General features: G+C 46.7%; 1 long non-coding RNA gene across 1 annotated transcript; it reads right to left on the bottom strand.

Annotated features, from left to right (window-relative positions):
• Positions 1 to 4992: 4992 nt before the first annotated feature.
• LOC128340240 (uncharacterized) lies at positions 4993 to 5993 on the bottom strand. The gene is made up of 2 exons (XR_008313540.1): positions 5363 to 5993; positions 4993 to 5269 (listed from the first exon to the last, which is right to left on the bottom strand). It is a non-coding gene; the product is annotated as an uncharacterized LOC128340240 (long non-coding RNA).
• Positions 5994 to 15562: the final 9569 nt, after the last annotated feature.

The raw sequence follows: 15562 nt of genomic DNA on the forward strand, positions 1-15562 counted from the left end.
CATCCATACTATTGAACATACTTGGGGAAATTTTGCAAGCATTAATAGCAAGCGTTAATAGCAGATTGCATTCTGGACATTGGCAAGCCAAAATTAGGATACTCCAGCAGAAAGGCTACTGAAAACAAGAGATAAGGTTTAATTATAAACATGAGGAAGCATAATGTAAAATGGTGGTATTTGGCAAGACTGAAATAATTGTATTTGTGTAGGTACTGAAGGCAGCTCCTGAGACAAGATAGGGAAGGAGGGGACATGAGGGAAGGAAGGCACTAATAGCCTGGCGCTTAGCAGGCATTGGAATAGGGTGCAGACAGGGTGAAAGCTTGAGGAGCAATTCCTCTCCATTTTTTGTGTGGAGAAGGAAAGGCATGTTTGGGGGAGATATGGGTTATTAGGTCAGAGAGGAGTTGAGTAGAATGAGGTGGGGGACTCCTCAAATACCTAGGAGGGATCTATACTACTGAGTAGGAATGTGGGGGAGAAACAGAAAGGGTAATGAGCAGCTTGATCCCTGTCCTGTATTTGCTGATTTATGTGTGATGGCAGAGGGGTGACTTCAACTGGGGAAAATTTGGAGGGTTCCAACCACAAAGAAAAGCTGACTGAGCTGTCGGTGACTGACCAAGAGAGGGATCTTGGGGTCATGGTGGACAGCTCGTTGAAAGTGCCGACTCAGTGTGCGGCGGCTGTGAAAAAGTCCAGTTCCATGCTAGGGATAATTAGGAAGGGGATTGAAAATAAAACTGCTAATATTATCATGCCCTTATACAAAACTCTGGTGTGGCCACACTTGGAGTACTGTATACATTTCTGGTCACCACATCTTTAAAAAGGACATTGTAGAACTGGAAAAGGTGCAGAAGAGGGCAACCAAGATGATCAGGGGCCTAGAGCACCTTTCTTATGAGGCAAGGCTACAACACTGGGGGCTTTTTAGTTTAGAAAAAAGACAACTGTGGGGAGACATGATAGAGGTCTATAAAATCATGCATAGTGTGGAGAAAGTGGATAGAAAGAAATTCTTCTCCCTCTCACATAACACTAGAACCAGGGGTCATCCCATGAAATTGATTGCCAGGAAATTTAGGCAACAAACAGTTCTGTTTGCCAACAAACAGAAGGACTTTTTCACACAACACATAATCAACTTGTGGCATTCTCTGCCACAAGATGTGGTGACAGCCAGCAACCTGGATGGCTTTAAGAGGGGTTTGGTTAACTTCATGGAGGAGAGGTCTATCAATGGCTACTAGTCAGAGGGCTATAGCCTACCTCCAGCCTCAAATGCAGGATGCCTCTGAGTACCAGTTGCTGTGGAGTGATAGCAGGAGAGAGGGCATCAGCTCCTGCCTATAGGCTTCCAGCGGCATCTGGTGGGCCACTGTGTGAAACAGGATGCTGGACTAGATGGGCCTTGGGCCTGATCTAGCAGGGCTGTTCTTATGTTCTTAAGGATAGGCAGCAAGCAGTAAAGTGGAGACATGGTACTAGATTCCACAGCCTGAGGTACTGCACATGTTTCTCTGGGACTCTTTCAACTTAAAGACTATTAAAGACCCTCAGAGGCATGTGTTTCCAACCTTGCAGAGCTCTTCTGGACTGTGAGCAGCACTTCGATTGTGGGCTCTTTCAGGACACAGAACCTTCTTATTTCTAATTTATTTTTCTATGTAAACTGCTTTGAGAACTTTTGTTGAAAATTGGCACATAAATATTTGTAGTGGTAATAGTAGCAGTAGCAACAGTAGTAGTCATAGCAGTAGTAATTTAGCAATATTGAAATGTAAAAAATAAAAATAACATCCTCAGGTAAGGCTTCTTATGATTTGCTTAGACGGAGGTGCTATTCTCACGTGCAGGCAAAATGGGGCGAAGGAAGCCCAGCCCAGTTTTGCCAGCACATGAGAACTGCTGGGTGCCCCGAGGCGCCCAGCAACGGCACAGCAACAAACCCACCTTCAAAATAAGGTTAAGGTGCTTCCTTTACCTCATTTTTTTCACTTGTTTGCCAGCCCCAGCTGCTTGCAGCCAGGGCTGGGAGACTTCAGGGCTTCCTGACAGCACCGGGGAATCCCACGCACTTTCTGTGAGACCTCCCCATGCACTTGCATGGTGCATTATGGAAGTTCCAAGGGCCTCCCGGCCCCCAAACCTCCTTGCTGCTGGCAATGGCAGAGGATCATCTGGGTGCATGATTCATGCACACAGCAAAAGGAATGGATCATCTGCACAGGAGGTAAGCTTTTAAAGGCTTCCTTCCCTTGCCACTTGGAGCCCTTTCTCATGATTGTGAGAAAGACTCAGAAGGTTTTGATGTCTTCCAGTAACATTTCTCAGTCTCTCCTTCTCCTTCTTCCTCCCTCCCTCTCTCTTTCTCTCTCTCTCGTTTTGATGTGTTGTTACCATTCAGCAGAAAGACATTGTTTTCATCATAGTTTTATAAATCATGAACAGCTAATCTTTTAAAAGAAAAGATGGTGAAGAGAAGCTGTGATTACAGTCAGAGAAGATGGCAAACATGGGGGGGGGGGACCCTGCCTCAGTCTTTTGGAAACATTTATGGTTTAGAATTACTGAAATTGTATTGATGGAGATGCTTGTGTGTATCTTGACATTTACATTAGCACAAAGTGATAATAGGGCTTTTTAAGTTGGCTAATCAAATTGCCAGATTAGTGTCTAGTGAGAAATATTGGAATATGTATTTGCCTTTTGCAGAGAAGTTTGATGAATATTTAATAACTTCAAATCATGTGTTCCATTTGCATTTCTAAATTCATACAGTCAGAGCTCAAAATTGCATCTCATCATTTATAATTTCGCAATTGGTTAGCCAAGGAAAATCTCACTTTGGAAGTCAATAGCCTCAGCATTCTAGACATATGATACAAAAGACATTAGAGCCATTCTCATCCAGAAAATACATTACATCCATCTAGCGTGAGTGTTGGGTGTCACATTAATTGTAACTTAGACTGACTCCCTGGCTGCATTTGGACATAATGCCAAACCATAGGTAAACGTGCCAGAGGTTTGAGTTTGTGGTTGTCCAGATCTGTGAAACTGCAATTTCATTACACAACTGCAACTCCATTTTCACTCCCAAACCTGAATTTGAATCTTCAGTTTGTAGTGAGTTTCACTGTTCAAATCTGAGGTTAGAAAGTGGCATTGTATTGTCCGAATTCTGCAGCCACTGTAACCTGGGTTTTGTGTGAAATCTCCTCCTGCTACCATTGAGAGGTAAGCTCAGAGCAGCCCAGAAATGGGTCAGTTCTATGCCAGCTGTGTTGCTCACTGGCCACCTCTCAGAACTGGTGCCCCACCCTCCACCAGAGCTTGGCAACAGGGATGCTGTGTCCCTAGAATTCATTCATTTATAGGGAAAGAACCACATTGGAGAAATCCTGCTTTCCCCTGTGTCTTATGGGGCCTCCTTGTTAATCCGCAATAAAAGGATGGGATGATAAGACAGGGATAGCAAGAGAAGTCTCCAGTAATTCAGGACTGCAGTGATTTGTGCACAAGCACATGAAGACTCAGTAACACGATAAATTGAATTAGATTGTTTTACCAAAAAGGGCACATATGCCAGGATGGCATATCACTTTGGGGGAGTGATACCATGTTGCTTATCAGAAATAACAATGTGCCAAACCCATGCACAGCAGGGATCCTATCAATGCTACATCAGGAATACACCTGCAGAAACCCCCAGCCATGGCAACCTTCATTTGGTCCAGTCAATCAGACAACACATCACCCCACAAATTGGGTGTCTGTCTCTGTCCATTGCACCTACTCATCAACAGTAGGACTTGTGTGGGGGAGGTGGTGGGAGGCTAGCAAGTCAGGTTTTCTATGGCACTTCTCCTGTGCTGAAATTTGAAATACAAGGGTTGCAAGGATTTTGATGGGCAAAGCCTGACTTGCTCCAAGGAATGGGTGGTAGGTTTCATGCATGCTTGGCACGAAGAGGGATTGAGGATGAGCAATCTGCAATGCACACTTTGGCGAGTTGCCTGGCATGCAAGATCTTTGCATCGAATTACCATAGAAGACATTTTGTTAGCTTCCATCTTGGGAAGGAGAAGAGGCACATGTGCAAGGAACCCTTTCACTCACAAAACACCGGATCTAGTGCGGCTGCTCAGCAAGGCATCCTTTTAAAGGTGTTGTTTGTGCGTGTTGCCTGGTTAGGCAGCAGGACATTGATCTGCCTTGTATGCCTGAACATTGTCTGTGCTCAGTACTCAAGATGGCATCCACGCACGTGCAGACGCCATTAATATGATGGTGACACCCACGGGATGCTAGGAACAGGGAATTTCATGTTCCCAAAAAGGAAGCCTCCGCATGGCGTAGCTTCAGTGAGACCTTTCTCGGACCCAGGACTGTTGCAAACCAAGAGTGTAAGTGCTTGCTCTGACAGTCTGGTCTCCCCATAATACATATCCATGCTTTTTAATTTTTTTTGCCCCATACAGTCACCTGGCTAGCCAGTGATCACTCTAATATTCAGGTGCCCTGCCCCAGTATGCCCCACAGTAGCCGATTTACATATGCCACAATGCCGTTCCAAGCTCTGGACATAGGATCCATCCCCAGTCTTTCTTCTCTGTCCACCTGAAACTACTCAGACACATGAAATGGACTGGAGTCCTTGGAAGTCTGAAAGGGCTGAGTGGGAAAGGGAAGGTACAGAGTATGACTTTTATTATTAACCAGAGATACCAGGTTATTTCCAAGAGCATCCTTTATCACACTGAACCAAACCCCAGGATCCCTTGCCTGCCCTCATATACATACCCCTTCTTGGGATATGCCCGCACTGTTTACAACAATTCCCTTTAGACACAATGGCCCTGAGCCAGCAGACAAGCATGGAATTATCTGCACATTTGGCTGGCCATATGGGACTTACATACAGTCACAGAAAATGGGAAGGGTAGGTACCAAATGCAGAAGCAGAACACACACAAAGGGAAGTACCTAGTCAATATATTATAATATCAATGGTAAGACTATATACATATAAGTGAGGAGTAAGCATACAGTGTACAAATATCCCAATAGGTGATAACACAAAATACAAAATGCTGAAACAGACAAAAGCTGAACAATATGAAGAAACTCAATGGGTGATGACACAGTTCTGAATCCTGGAAGAGACAAATGACTGAGCCTTGGAGTGCTAATGCAAGGTTTTGAATGCTTCCTCAGTCAGTGATGGGTCTCTCGGTCTCCAAATTCTTTGAAATAGACTCTTGAAATCAATAATACAGAAAAAATGATATCACAATTATTGCTTGTGTTATCACCTATTGGGATATTAGGGAGCGTGCACACATACACTTACCTGGGGCACTGTCACATTTGAAGGGGAAAGTTGTGAAGGGAACTTGTATGGTCTGCATGCAAGTCACACACTTGGGAATTATCCTGTGAATAATTATCACATATGAAGAAAGTAATTTGAGAATTAAAACACAGCAGATGCAGAGTCTTGTAGTCAAGCAAATCAAATCAAGCTTGTGTCTTGCTCCTGGGAAATTGAATACCATGGATATGGTCTTCTTAGTACACTCTAAGGGACAGAACACTTCCTTTAACAGTCTAATGATCACCAGAGGCTACCATTCACAAATGTATTACAGCTACAGATGGCTGCAAGCTAATTACTTCTAATAGCTGACAGTGCGCCTTAGTTCCCTGAGGGTTTATCAACTGTGTGAGCTTTCAGAATTTTTTTGTACTTTCTAGAAGATCAGGATGTTTATCTGTGATGGTTGCACACAAAGAGACACAGAAAACAGGCAAAATAATATTATGTATTAGGGCCAGGAGGTAGTTGTTTAAACATGTTGCAAACCCTCAGCCCTTAGGAGATTTAACTGTAATCCAATCAACAGCTCAGACATTCCTTTCTTCTCACTGTGCTACTGTCGATCAATAACTTGGAAATGCACAAATGCACTCCGTGTTTTATTATTTTGTTTTGGAGTAATTGAGCTGAGTTTTGCTCTAAACACTGACAGCCATCTCTGAAAAAGAATGTCTTAAGTCTTGAAAGTCTACAAGATATACAGTTAGCCCAATCAAATCAGAGCTGTATGTATGTTATGATTCCATAGGAGCACAGAAAGAAGGGCTGACTCCCAAGTATGCTTGCACAGGGTAAAACACCCAGTCCAAGCCCACTTATCAATTTAATCTGTTAGTAAGGGCTATTTCTGAATTTTTTTCTGAACAGCTGCTCCATCAGCATCTTGTGGGTCACCAGGACACCCCAAATCTTTGGGAAAGAACTGCTTCTCCCTGTCCATTCCAGTCAGTGTTCCGGATTCCCTTTGTTAACCAAAACATTAAACCTTTCCCCCAAAAAGCATCCAGCCAAACATTCTAGGCAGCCCCTGGATAAATCCTGCATGCATACTTAATTTCCTTGAGGTGGAATCCTTATTAAATAATATATGTTGCTATAAAGAAGTAGAAAGCCAAAGCTTAAAGCATCTCCGAAGAGGTAAGTACCATAAGCATTGAATGGGGGCATTCCAGTCTTGTGGTCACAGAAATGCCTGCCATCCTGCTGATGGCATTTGCCTCTTCAGACAAATACCATAAGCAGGAAGAGTGCAAGGAGGAGCATCAGTGCCGGGGCGGCAGGACTTCTAGGCACACTCTGGGATGCTGTGCATGAGTATAGTGTCCCTTTCCCCCTTACCTTTGAAAAGAGATTCTCTCTTTCATTGATCTGCTTTGAGTTTCTTTCATTTGTCTGGAACACATGTACATTCATCGATGCTTTTCAGGGAGTCATGTTATGCAGCTGGTTGGCCATCACCACTCCTGGACCAGGCAGATTGCTAGCCAACAGCCCAGAATGCACAGCTCATGGGAGCTAACACTGTGAAAATGCATAGGGGTGTTTCTTCCATGAGATGAAACCTCCAGCAGCAGACTATTGGAGTGTCAGCTGGGTGGCAAGATGCCCTCTGCTGCCTCACCTACCTCTTTATGCTGCCTGATGCCATCAGAGCAGGCCTTTACAAAGGGGTGGCACAGCTGCCTGTCAGCAAAGTGCCTCTCCACGACTGTTGCCTAGGAACTAGGCCACCACCTAGGGTGCTCCATTGCAGAACAGATAATGTGGGGAAAGAGTGTGGGTCAGTAGCACAGACTACCCCACCCAAAGACATACTGCAATACTTCTGACTCTCATCCCCAAGAAATTTGGGGAGAGAAGCACTCAGGGCACATCTGAAAGAGGCATGCATTTGCAATGGGCACTTTCCACAGGAGCAGATTAGCTCCCCAACAACTCTCGGAAAAACGTGGATGTATGTCCCAAGTTCAGTGCTTCTTGTTCCAGAGGAATTGAAAAGAAAGAAATTCAGAGCAGATCAATGGAAGACTTCCCAAGGGAATAGTTGGACTGGAAAGTCTCCAACTAGTTTATGAATCGGACCAAGGGTGATTTGCTCATGGAAACAGCCACCAATGCAAGCAAGTGCATGCCATTCAGTCTCCATCTCCAGAGGGGAGAGGCCAACATGTAAGCTCGGCAGCCTGCTTCCTGACTCAGTCTGAAATGGCACAACACCTGCCCACCCTCCCTAGCAGGGGAATGAGGGAGCTGAGAGAGACAGAGAGAGTGATGGGGAATGGGGTAACCAGGGAACTCCCTGGCCTGATCCAGGATTCAGCGATGATTCTTGCTGGGCAGTATTTGTGGTGGAGAGGAGCTGCTTCCCTTTACAGAGGGTGAGCCAGCCCCAATGCTGCCACAGCCATGCCCATGGGCCCTCCTGACTCTCACTGAAGAAAGGCTTCCTGCTTGGCAGATCTAAGATCTTGTTGCTTCAGCTTGGGGAATTGGAGGGTGGCAGCACCTGGATAGCAATAGAAGGAACCTTTTTAATGATGTCTCCCTCTTTCTCATTGTAATCTTTTTATCATGAGGTCATAGAGAAGAGAAGAGAAGAGAAGAGAAGAGAAGAGAAGAGAAGAGAAGAGAAGAGAAGAGAAGAGAAGAGAAGAGAATTATCCCTGTTTTATTTCACCTAGGACAGGAGTGGGGAAGGGGAGGCATCATACAGATTAAGTAATGGAGGTGGGTTTTATGGGCTGGTTTTCTCACTGGAGTTCCCAAAGAGGGCACCAGTGATTGCTTCCACCTATGACCCAGAGGTGTAGCTAGGGGAGGGGGTCCTGTGTTCGCCCCTCTCCCCGGCGGGTCCTTGGAGGAAGAGAGATAATGAAGAAAATAGGGATGAGTGGAGCGGGGGGGGGGGGGTTCAGAAGCTGGGGAGCCTGGGTTCTTTGAACCCATCTGTTCAATTATAGCTACGGCTTCTGCCATGACCCCTTTGACCCAGGCAGGGTTGGGATTTCAGATAGGTGAGAACTAAGAGGTGGCTCTTTGAGGTTTTGCATGTTTTAGTATTGGGTGTTAAATTTATTTACTGTATGCATTTTGGAATTTGTATTTATGTAATAATGTATAAGTCTGTGCAGAAGGTTGATTGACAGCAGCAGTAGTGAGACCCCTGTAGGAGGGACAATAAATTAGTTGGTTGGATGACAGTCAGATGGTGAAAAGGAGAGAACGTGAGCCAGAGGCATGGAAAGAGAAGGGTTCTGAACAGAAGAGAAATATCTGGTGAAGAGGCAAGTGGGGCTTAGGTGGAGGTGTGGGTGAATCTGTTCCTCACTAGAAAGCCAGGACCTGTTCAGGGGAAGTCCCAACAGTCCTCATGAGGGAGACTGAGCAGAAACCCTGTAACCAAGCAAGGCACCTGAACCCTAGAGTAGAGAAAGACCATTAACATATCTGTAAGCCACCTAATGGCACTGTGGGGAAATGACTTGACAGCTAAAGGTTGTCAGTTCAAATCCCCACTGGTATGTTTCCCAGACTATGAGAAACACCTATATTGGGCATCAGCGATATAGGAAGATGCTGAAAGGCACAATCTCATACTGCACAGGAGATGGCAATGGTAACCCCTTCCTGTATTCTACCACAAAAACCACATGGCTCTGTGGTCGCCAGGAGTCGACTCCGACTCAATGGCACACTTTACCTTTAAGCTATAGCAACATTTTGAAATCACTATACTTATTCATCTCTAGAACTAAAGCTTTAAGAACTTTTGAACAATAAAAATCTTGTTATTAATTTTAACAAGTACATTTTAGTTCCTCTACCACATCACCTGAAGAGAAACCTCCCACACTACTACACAGATAAGTTGGGGAGAAGTGTGAGTTTGTCTCAGGCCCTGCCTAACTGTATCTGAGTGGTGGTAGCCAAGGTACCCTGAAGTAGAGTGGACCCTCACAGGCTCTCACAAGAGGGACTTTGTAGGGGAGAGGGATTCCTGAAGGCTCAGGCAGTGCACTTCCCAAGATATGGCTCTGTGCTCCCTGTTTCCTCAAATGGGGATGGTATCTTCATGGGTGTTCCACTCGTCTTTCTTGAAATGGTTGAACAAGGGCTGGGAGATGGCAACATGCCCTCACTCCATCTGGAAAGGTAGAAGAAATCCACACAGAAATCCACACACCATCAGAGGCCATTTTTGCATCTCCCAGGAATCCCAGAGCACTAGCTTGGCTGGGAAGGCAGGAAGCATCCAGTGGGGTGTCTGGCTTGTTTTATTGCTGTAAATTGCCTAGAGACATCGGTAGTGGATGGTATAAAAATACATTTAATAAATAAATAAATGGAGGTTGAGGACAAGATGAGCAGCCTCAGAGCTATCCTAGTGAGGCAGGACCAAGCACTGTCCTGCAAGCAATGGCAAAGCCAATCCCCACTGAATGAGTGGCTCTTTCCCATCCTGCTTATTGAAATATGCTAAAACAAAGAGCTTTCAAGGCTGAGACAAGCCATAAGGCCAGCAAGGGCCAAGAAGACCAGCCCTCTGGCTCCAAGCATAGGGACATTTCTCTGGTTCCTTCTGTAGGAGCAGGTGCATACTGAAGTACATATTTGGCATTTTGCTGTCATAGTGAAAGAGAGCTGTGCTGCTTGTCAGGCACAGCTCTCTTGCCCACTTTGGTTCCTGTCTGTTCACCCGGCCACCCAGTATCTGCGGGATGAATAAGCACCCCAAGGAAACTCCATTGAGCTAAGAGTAGATTTTTATGTGCAAGCTCCCTGCACATTTTTTTTTTTTTTAAATAGCATGTCCATAAAAACTAGCTTTTTTATGCCCAAGACGAGAACAAAGAGCCCCTGGTGGCGCAGTGGTAAAACTGCCGCCCTGTAACCAGAAGTTTGATCCTGACCAGAGGCTCAAGGTTGACTCAGCCTTCCATCCTTCCGAGGTCGGTAAAATGAGTACCCAGAATGTTGGGGGCAATATGCTAAATCATTGTAAACCGCTTAGAGAGCTCCCGCTATAGAGCGGTATATAAATGTAAGTGCTATTGCTATTGCTATATATTATTACTCATGGGAAAGCACTATTAAATTGAATGTCTTCACTGCAGCCTTCAGTGGTAGATTTTCCAGAGGGCTTTACTGCTTGCTTCTGTGGATGCAGAAACTGACCCTGGGTTTCCAGGGGAGAAGATAACTGCTTGCCCAAGCCCCTCTAGGGTGGGACAAGTGAGCCCTGCCTCCTTTTGATGTTTAGTGTCTGCCTCTTTTCAAGCATTTTCAGTCTGGGAGATTATGTTAGATGCTGCTCAAGATGCACCAACATTTTCCATTTCTCTGCCTAAAGAGGAAGGCCCACAGGGCTGCATGGGAGCTTATTTTGCTAAGCACCTGCAGAACAGGAGATAGTATCTAACTGCCAAACTCTTTCCAGGGGAGTTCCTGGGCACCCCTGCCATAAACATGAGATATGTTTGCTACCATTTTCTCTTTGACATTGTGTCTTCTGACCTCCACAAAGCTGAGAGGGTTTTCAATGGAGGGGTTGTTCCGTGGCCAGCCCCCTGTGGAGGATGCCCAAAGCCTCCTGGGTTCTTTCTTTGAGGGGCTGAAAGGACAAAGGCATGAAGGGTAGAACTGGTCTCCTGAGCTTCTTCCTGCCTTGTTTGGAGCCATAATTCCACTCACCCAAACACCAGGGGAGATTGGTCACAAGGTTGAAGAGCTGCATGAGGATTAACCTGGATGATTCTGTCTCACCTTTTCCACCTCTACCAAATTGCCCAGGATACATTTGAGGAGAATTTTCTCCAGGTTTCATGTAAGAGGCCTCATTTCACTGGCCAGATCAAGAGAAAAAATGAGGCCATGTGAGAGAGGGAGGATGAAGCAGGTAACTGTGCCCAGCAATAGCCGGGCATCTGCAAAAGCCTTCAATAAAGCTGCTGTTGATCACCGGCTGGGTCAGTGAGGCATTCCCTTCTCCCTTTCCACTTCATTTCAGTTGTTCCATTGGCTTTCCTGCAAAGCAAATGTTTCCTGCCTTTGGTCCATCCCAGGCCTGAAGCCAGCATAAAAGCTGGGGGAGCATCAAAAAAGTATGCGCAGGGAGATAATGTGGCCTTCATCAGTCCCAAGTGCAAGCTACATTCCGTTATTTTAAAATATTTGCAAAGGGGGGGGGCACAGAAAAACCCTGCCAATGCCCATTGCAGTGGATAACCATTCCCCCACACAACCCCTCACTCAAAAAATGATGTATCATCCCAGTTGTAGATGCGTAGCTTGGCAACCATCAAAATCTGGGTTGAGTCCATTGCCTTACCTTTGGGAAGGTATTTTGTGCAACAGTCCCCATGCACACTTCCCACCATACCACATGCACCATCTCAACTGTTGTTGGGCTGGTATGGTGTTTGGTTTCCCATAAAGGAGCCCCTCCCCTGCATTGGAAGCATGCAGCACTGCATGGAGGTAGCTGTGCCACCTCCGTGTGGTACCAACATAACAGTGCACATTATTTGGCTTCAGCCATACTTACACACACGCCTCATCAGGCGCGTAACAACGATAGGGCAAGGGGAGACAGTTGTCTGGGGGCCCCACTGCCTGGAGGGGCCCCCCAGAGGCACCACACGTGACTCCCCATTGCCCCCTGCCCAGCCCCAAGGCCCCTCAGCCACTTGCCCTCTTCACCGTCTCTCCAGCTTGTTCTCCTGGCCGGCAATCCAGGCAGCAGACAAGCTGCAAAGAGCTCCTTTTCTCCCGCCTCTCAGCTGATCGGCGGGTGGGCGGGGCTTCCAGGGAGGCCTCTGTAGGCCTCTGTGAAGCCTGAACTCCAGTAGGGCCCAAGCCAGCCAGGGAGGAGGAGGCAGCCAGAGTGGCCACCACTGCTCTCTGCAGCAGAAGACCCCATGCTGCCAGGTAGAGTGTGAACTCCTTTTTGTGGTTACCTCCCCCCCCCCCCCGGATATATAGGCATCTGCTTGCCATAGGGCTTTGATAGGGTCGGGGGAGGGACTGAGAAGTCTCTGAATATTTATTTTTAAACAGCTTGGAAAATTTGCTGGCTTAAAAAAAACTATCTAAAAAGTCCTATAAGTGGCTTGTTTCATGGCAAAAAATTACAAAGACTTCTGGAAGAAACAATATTATATTTATTTTATTCATTCATTCATTCATTTATAAATGCACTTATGTTCAAGTTGTTTTGCAACCCAGAAGGTCTGAGTGAGAACTGTGAAGCATGTCTTGTGCTTTTATTTTATTTTATTTTTCTTGTGTGTGAACTGCTCCCCAATAACTTGCAGGGACTTCAGGGTAAATCTGGCCAACATGTGAATGCAGCACCTCTATTCCAGAGGAGATGTGTGTTAAAGGGCTTTAAAAGCCGCCTGTGAAAAACCTCCTGGAATCGAACTTGACTGAATTTGTTCAGAATTCTGAGAAAACAAACATAGGTTCACCCTGCATGGTTGAAAGTCCCCTTTGCTAATCTGCAGCGAGGGGCCCATTTTAATCATTCAGCTTTCTAGTGTGTTCTAGGCATTAAAAGTAAAACAAATGTATAGTACTCAATGTATATCACTATATATTGTGAAGTTTGCGTGTGTGTATTCAGTGAAATGTATTTCCAGGCAGCATACTTATTTTGGAATATCAGACTTAAATCCTTGGGGGCTTGGGGTGTGCGGAGGCCCTGGACTTTGGGGGGGGGGCATTTTAAAATCTCGTCTCTGGGCCCACTCCAACCTTGCTACGCCCCTGCGCCTCATTCTCATCTCCTCATGCCACACTCTCCAGCATCATCCATTGCTGGTCTGATTTTATTTCACCCACCTCTGCCATGATGTCTGCTTTTCCATTAGGTGAGGGGTAAGGAAGAAGACTTGAGAGAGTAGAGAGAAAATAATAACACCTTCTTTCTGCAAAAGGGACCCAATTTCTTCTCACCAAAGTCCTCTTCATAATTTGGAGAGCTGGTATAGCATAGGGGCCAACAGGCTGTGCTATAAAGATGGAAGTCCCCCCTTTGGAGCCAGGAAACTTGCAATAAGACTTCAACCTTCCCAGCTGCAAAAGGGGCATAAAACTCGCCTGCCCCAGGCTTGTTTTACAGATTGCAACAAGAGACAATCCTCAAGATTCTCTTTCCCTCCCAGAAATTCCTCATGGACTTAGCTTACGTCTCATCCTCATCTCTTTCTGCCCTTCACTCTCTGGGAGACTCCTTCCTGCTGACTGAAGCTGTCCCAGAGCAAATCCTGGAACAGATGATCTCCAAAGCCACTTACCTCTGCTTCCTGACCCTGGAGTGGCAGTAGTACGGGTGCTTAGTGCAAAAATATTTCACTTTTGGCTACCAATGCCATAACTTAGGTAGATGTTGAATGCATGTAGAGGTTTGCAAATCCACTGGGAGATATGCTCTCTCTCACACACATAGTGGCCTGTAGGGGGCACTTTCCAAAATAGCTTCAGAATGTTACTGTGAAAGTACATCAGTAGGCTGTAGAGAGCCTAAATGCCGTGTTTCCCCGAAAATAAGACACTGTCTTATATTTGTTTTTCCTCAAGGAGACACACTATGGCTTATTTTCAGGGGATGTCTCATTTTTATTAAGTGTGGTACAACAATCTACATTTATTCAATTATAGTTTGTGTGGGGTGAGAGAGAGGTGTTTGTGTGGGGTGAGAGAGACCCACAGACAGGGGCGTAACGATACCGGTAGGGGTGGCAGGCTGCAAGCTGAGGCATACAGTAGAGGGAAGTATGGTAAAAATCTCCTCAGAAAATCTCCTCCTCAAAAATCTCCTCTCCTCCTGGCGGTGGTGGGCGGCGGCGAGAGTAAGCGCGGCGGTGACGGGAGGCGGCGAGAGTACGCCGGGAAGCGACGCCGGGCCAGACGGCAGGCCTCGGCGTCGCTCTGCGCACTCCCACCCACCACCGCTGTGCTTACCGTACCGGTACTCTCGCCGCCTCCCGCGGGCGGTGGCGGGCGGGAGTGCGCAGAGCGACGCCGAGGCCTGCCGTCTGGCCCAGCATCGCTTCCCGGCGTACTCTCGCCGCCTCCCGCCACCACCACGCTTACTCTCGCCGCCGCCCACCACCGCCAGGAGGAGAGGAGATTTTTGAGGAGGAGATTTTCTGAGGAGATTTTTACCGTACTTCCCTCTACCGCATGCCTCAGCTTGCAGCCTGCCACCCCTACCGGCATCGTTACGCCCCTGTCTTTGGGTCTCTCTCACCCCACACAAACACCAGGGGGATAGGGGGAAAGCTTCAGCAAGCAGCCTGCTACTGAGCCAGGAGAGATCACCACCATGTCTTATTTTCGGGGTATGGCTTATATTGCACAACTGCTTAGAAATCCTGCTATGGCTTATTTAATGGGTATGTCTTATTTTCGGGGAAACACAGTACTACAGCTGTGCATGGCGGGGGGTGGGGTGTTGAATCTGATTAGATACAGCCAGACCTGATGGGAACATGCTCCCCGACCCCAGAATTGTTGGTTGGTCAAATTGGGTCAGAATTCCTGACATGTTAACATTCTGTGGATGGTTTGGGGGGGCTGCATGTTAGAAATATGGGAATGAGGGGAGCAGGGCAACCCACCATGAGGTTCCCCAAGGGGGGATGCCTCATTCTGCCATTCCCTAATGTCCAAGATGATGCCCTCTCCCTTTGCTGAGTCAGAGAGAATTTCTCTTCTCTGGGGGTGCTTTTGAGTGGCTGCATGCTGGAAATCAGGGGATGGGGAAAGGGGCAAAATTCTGAAGGGGGCTGGCAGGGTCAGAGGGACCCCCATGAGAGGTTGCCCTGCTCTCCCATTCACTGGTTTCCAGCATACAGTCCCTAGAAACCAGCCCTGTTGCTGAGTCAGAATTTTTTTCTGTCTATGGTTATGGGGCTGATTCCTAGAAATCGGGGAGCAAGACAACTCCCTACAGCAACCCTCTGACTCTATGGGTCTGTTATGGAGAATTGCCTTACTCTCCATCCTCTGGTTTCTAGGATGTCACCTTTCAACACACATCCGCTGAGGCAGAGAGAATCTATTATATTAATTCTCCTGGGTGTGCCATGGAATGTGCATCCCAGCACCCAGCTGATTGGCTGGGTGGTGGATGGGCCTGATTGGCTGAGGCACACCCAGGAGGATGGG

The sequence above is a fragment of the Hemicordylus capensis genome, chromosome 1 (genome assembly GCF_027244095.1).
Source record: "Hemicordylus capensis ecotype Gifberg chromosome 1, rHemCap1.1.pri, whole genome shotgun sequence".
In the NCBI taxonomy this organism is placed as follows: domain Eukaryota; kingdom Metazoa; phylum Chordata; class Lepidosauria; order Squamata; family Cordylidae; genus Hemicordylus; species Hemicordylus capensis.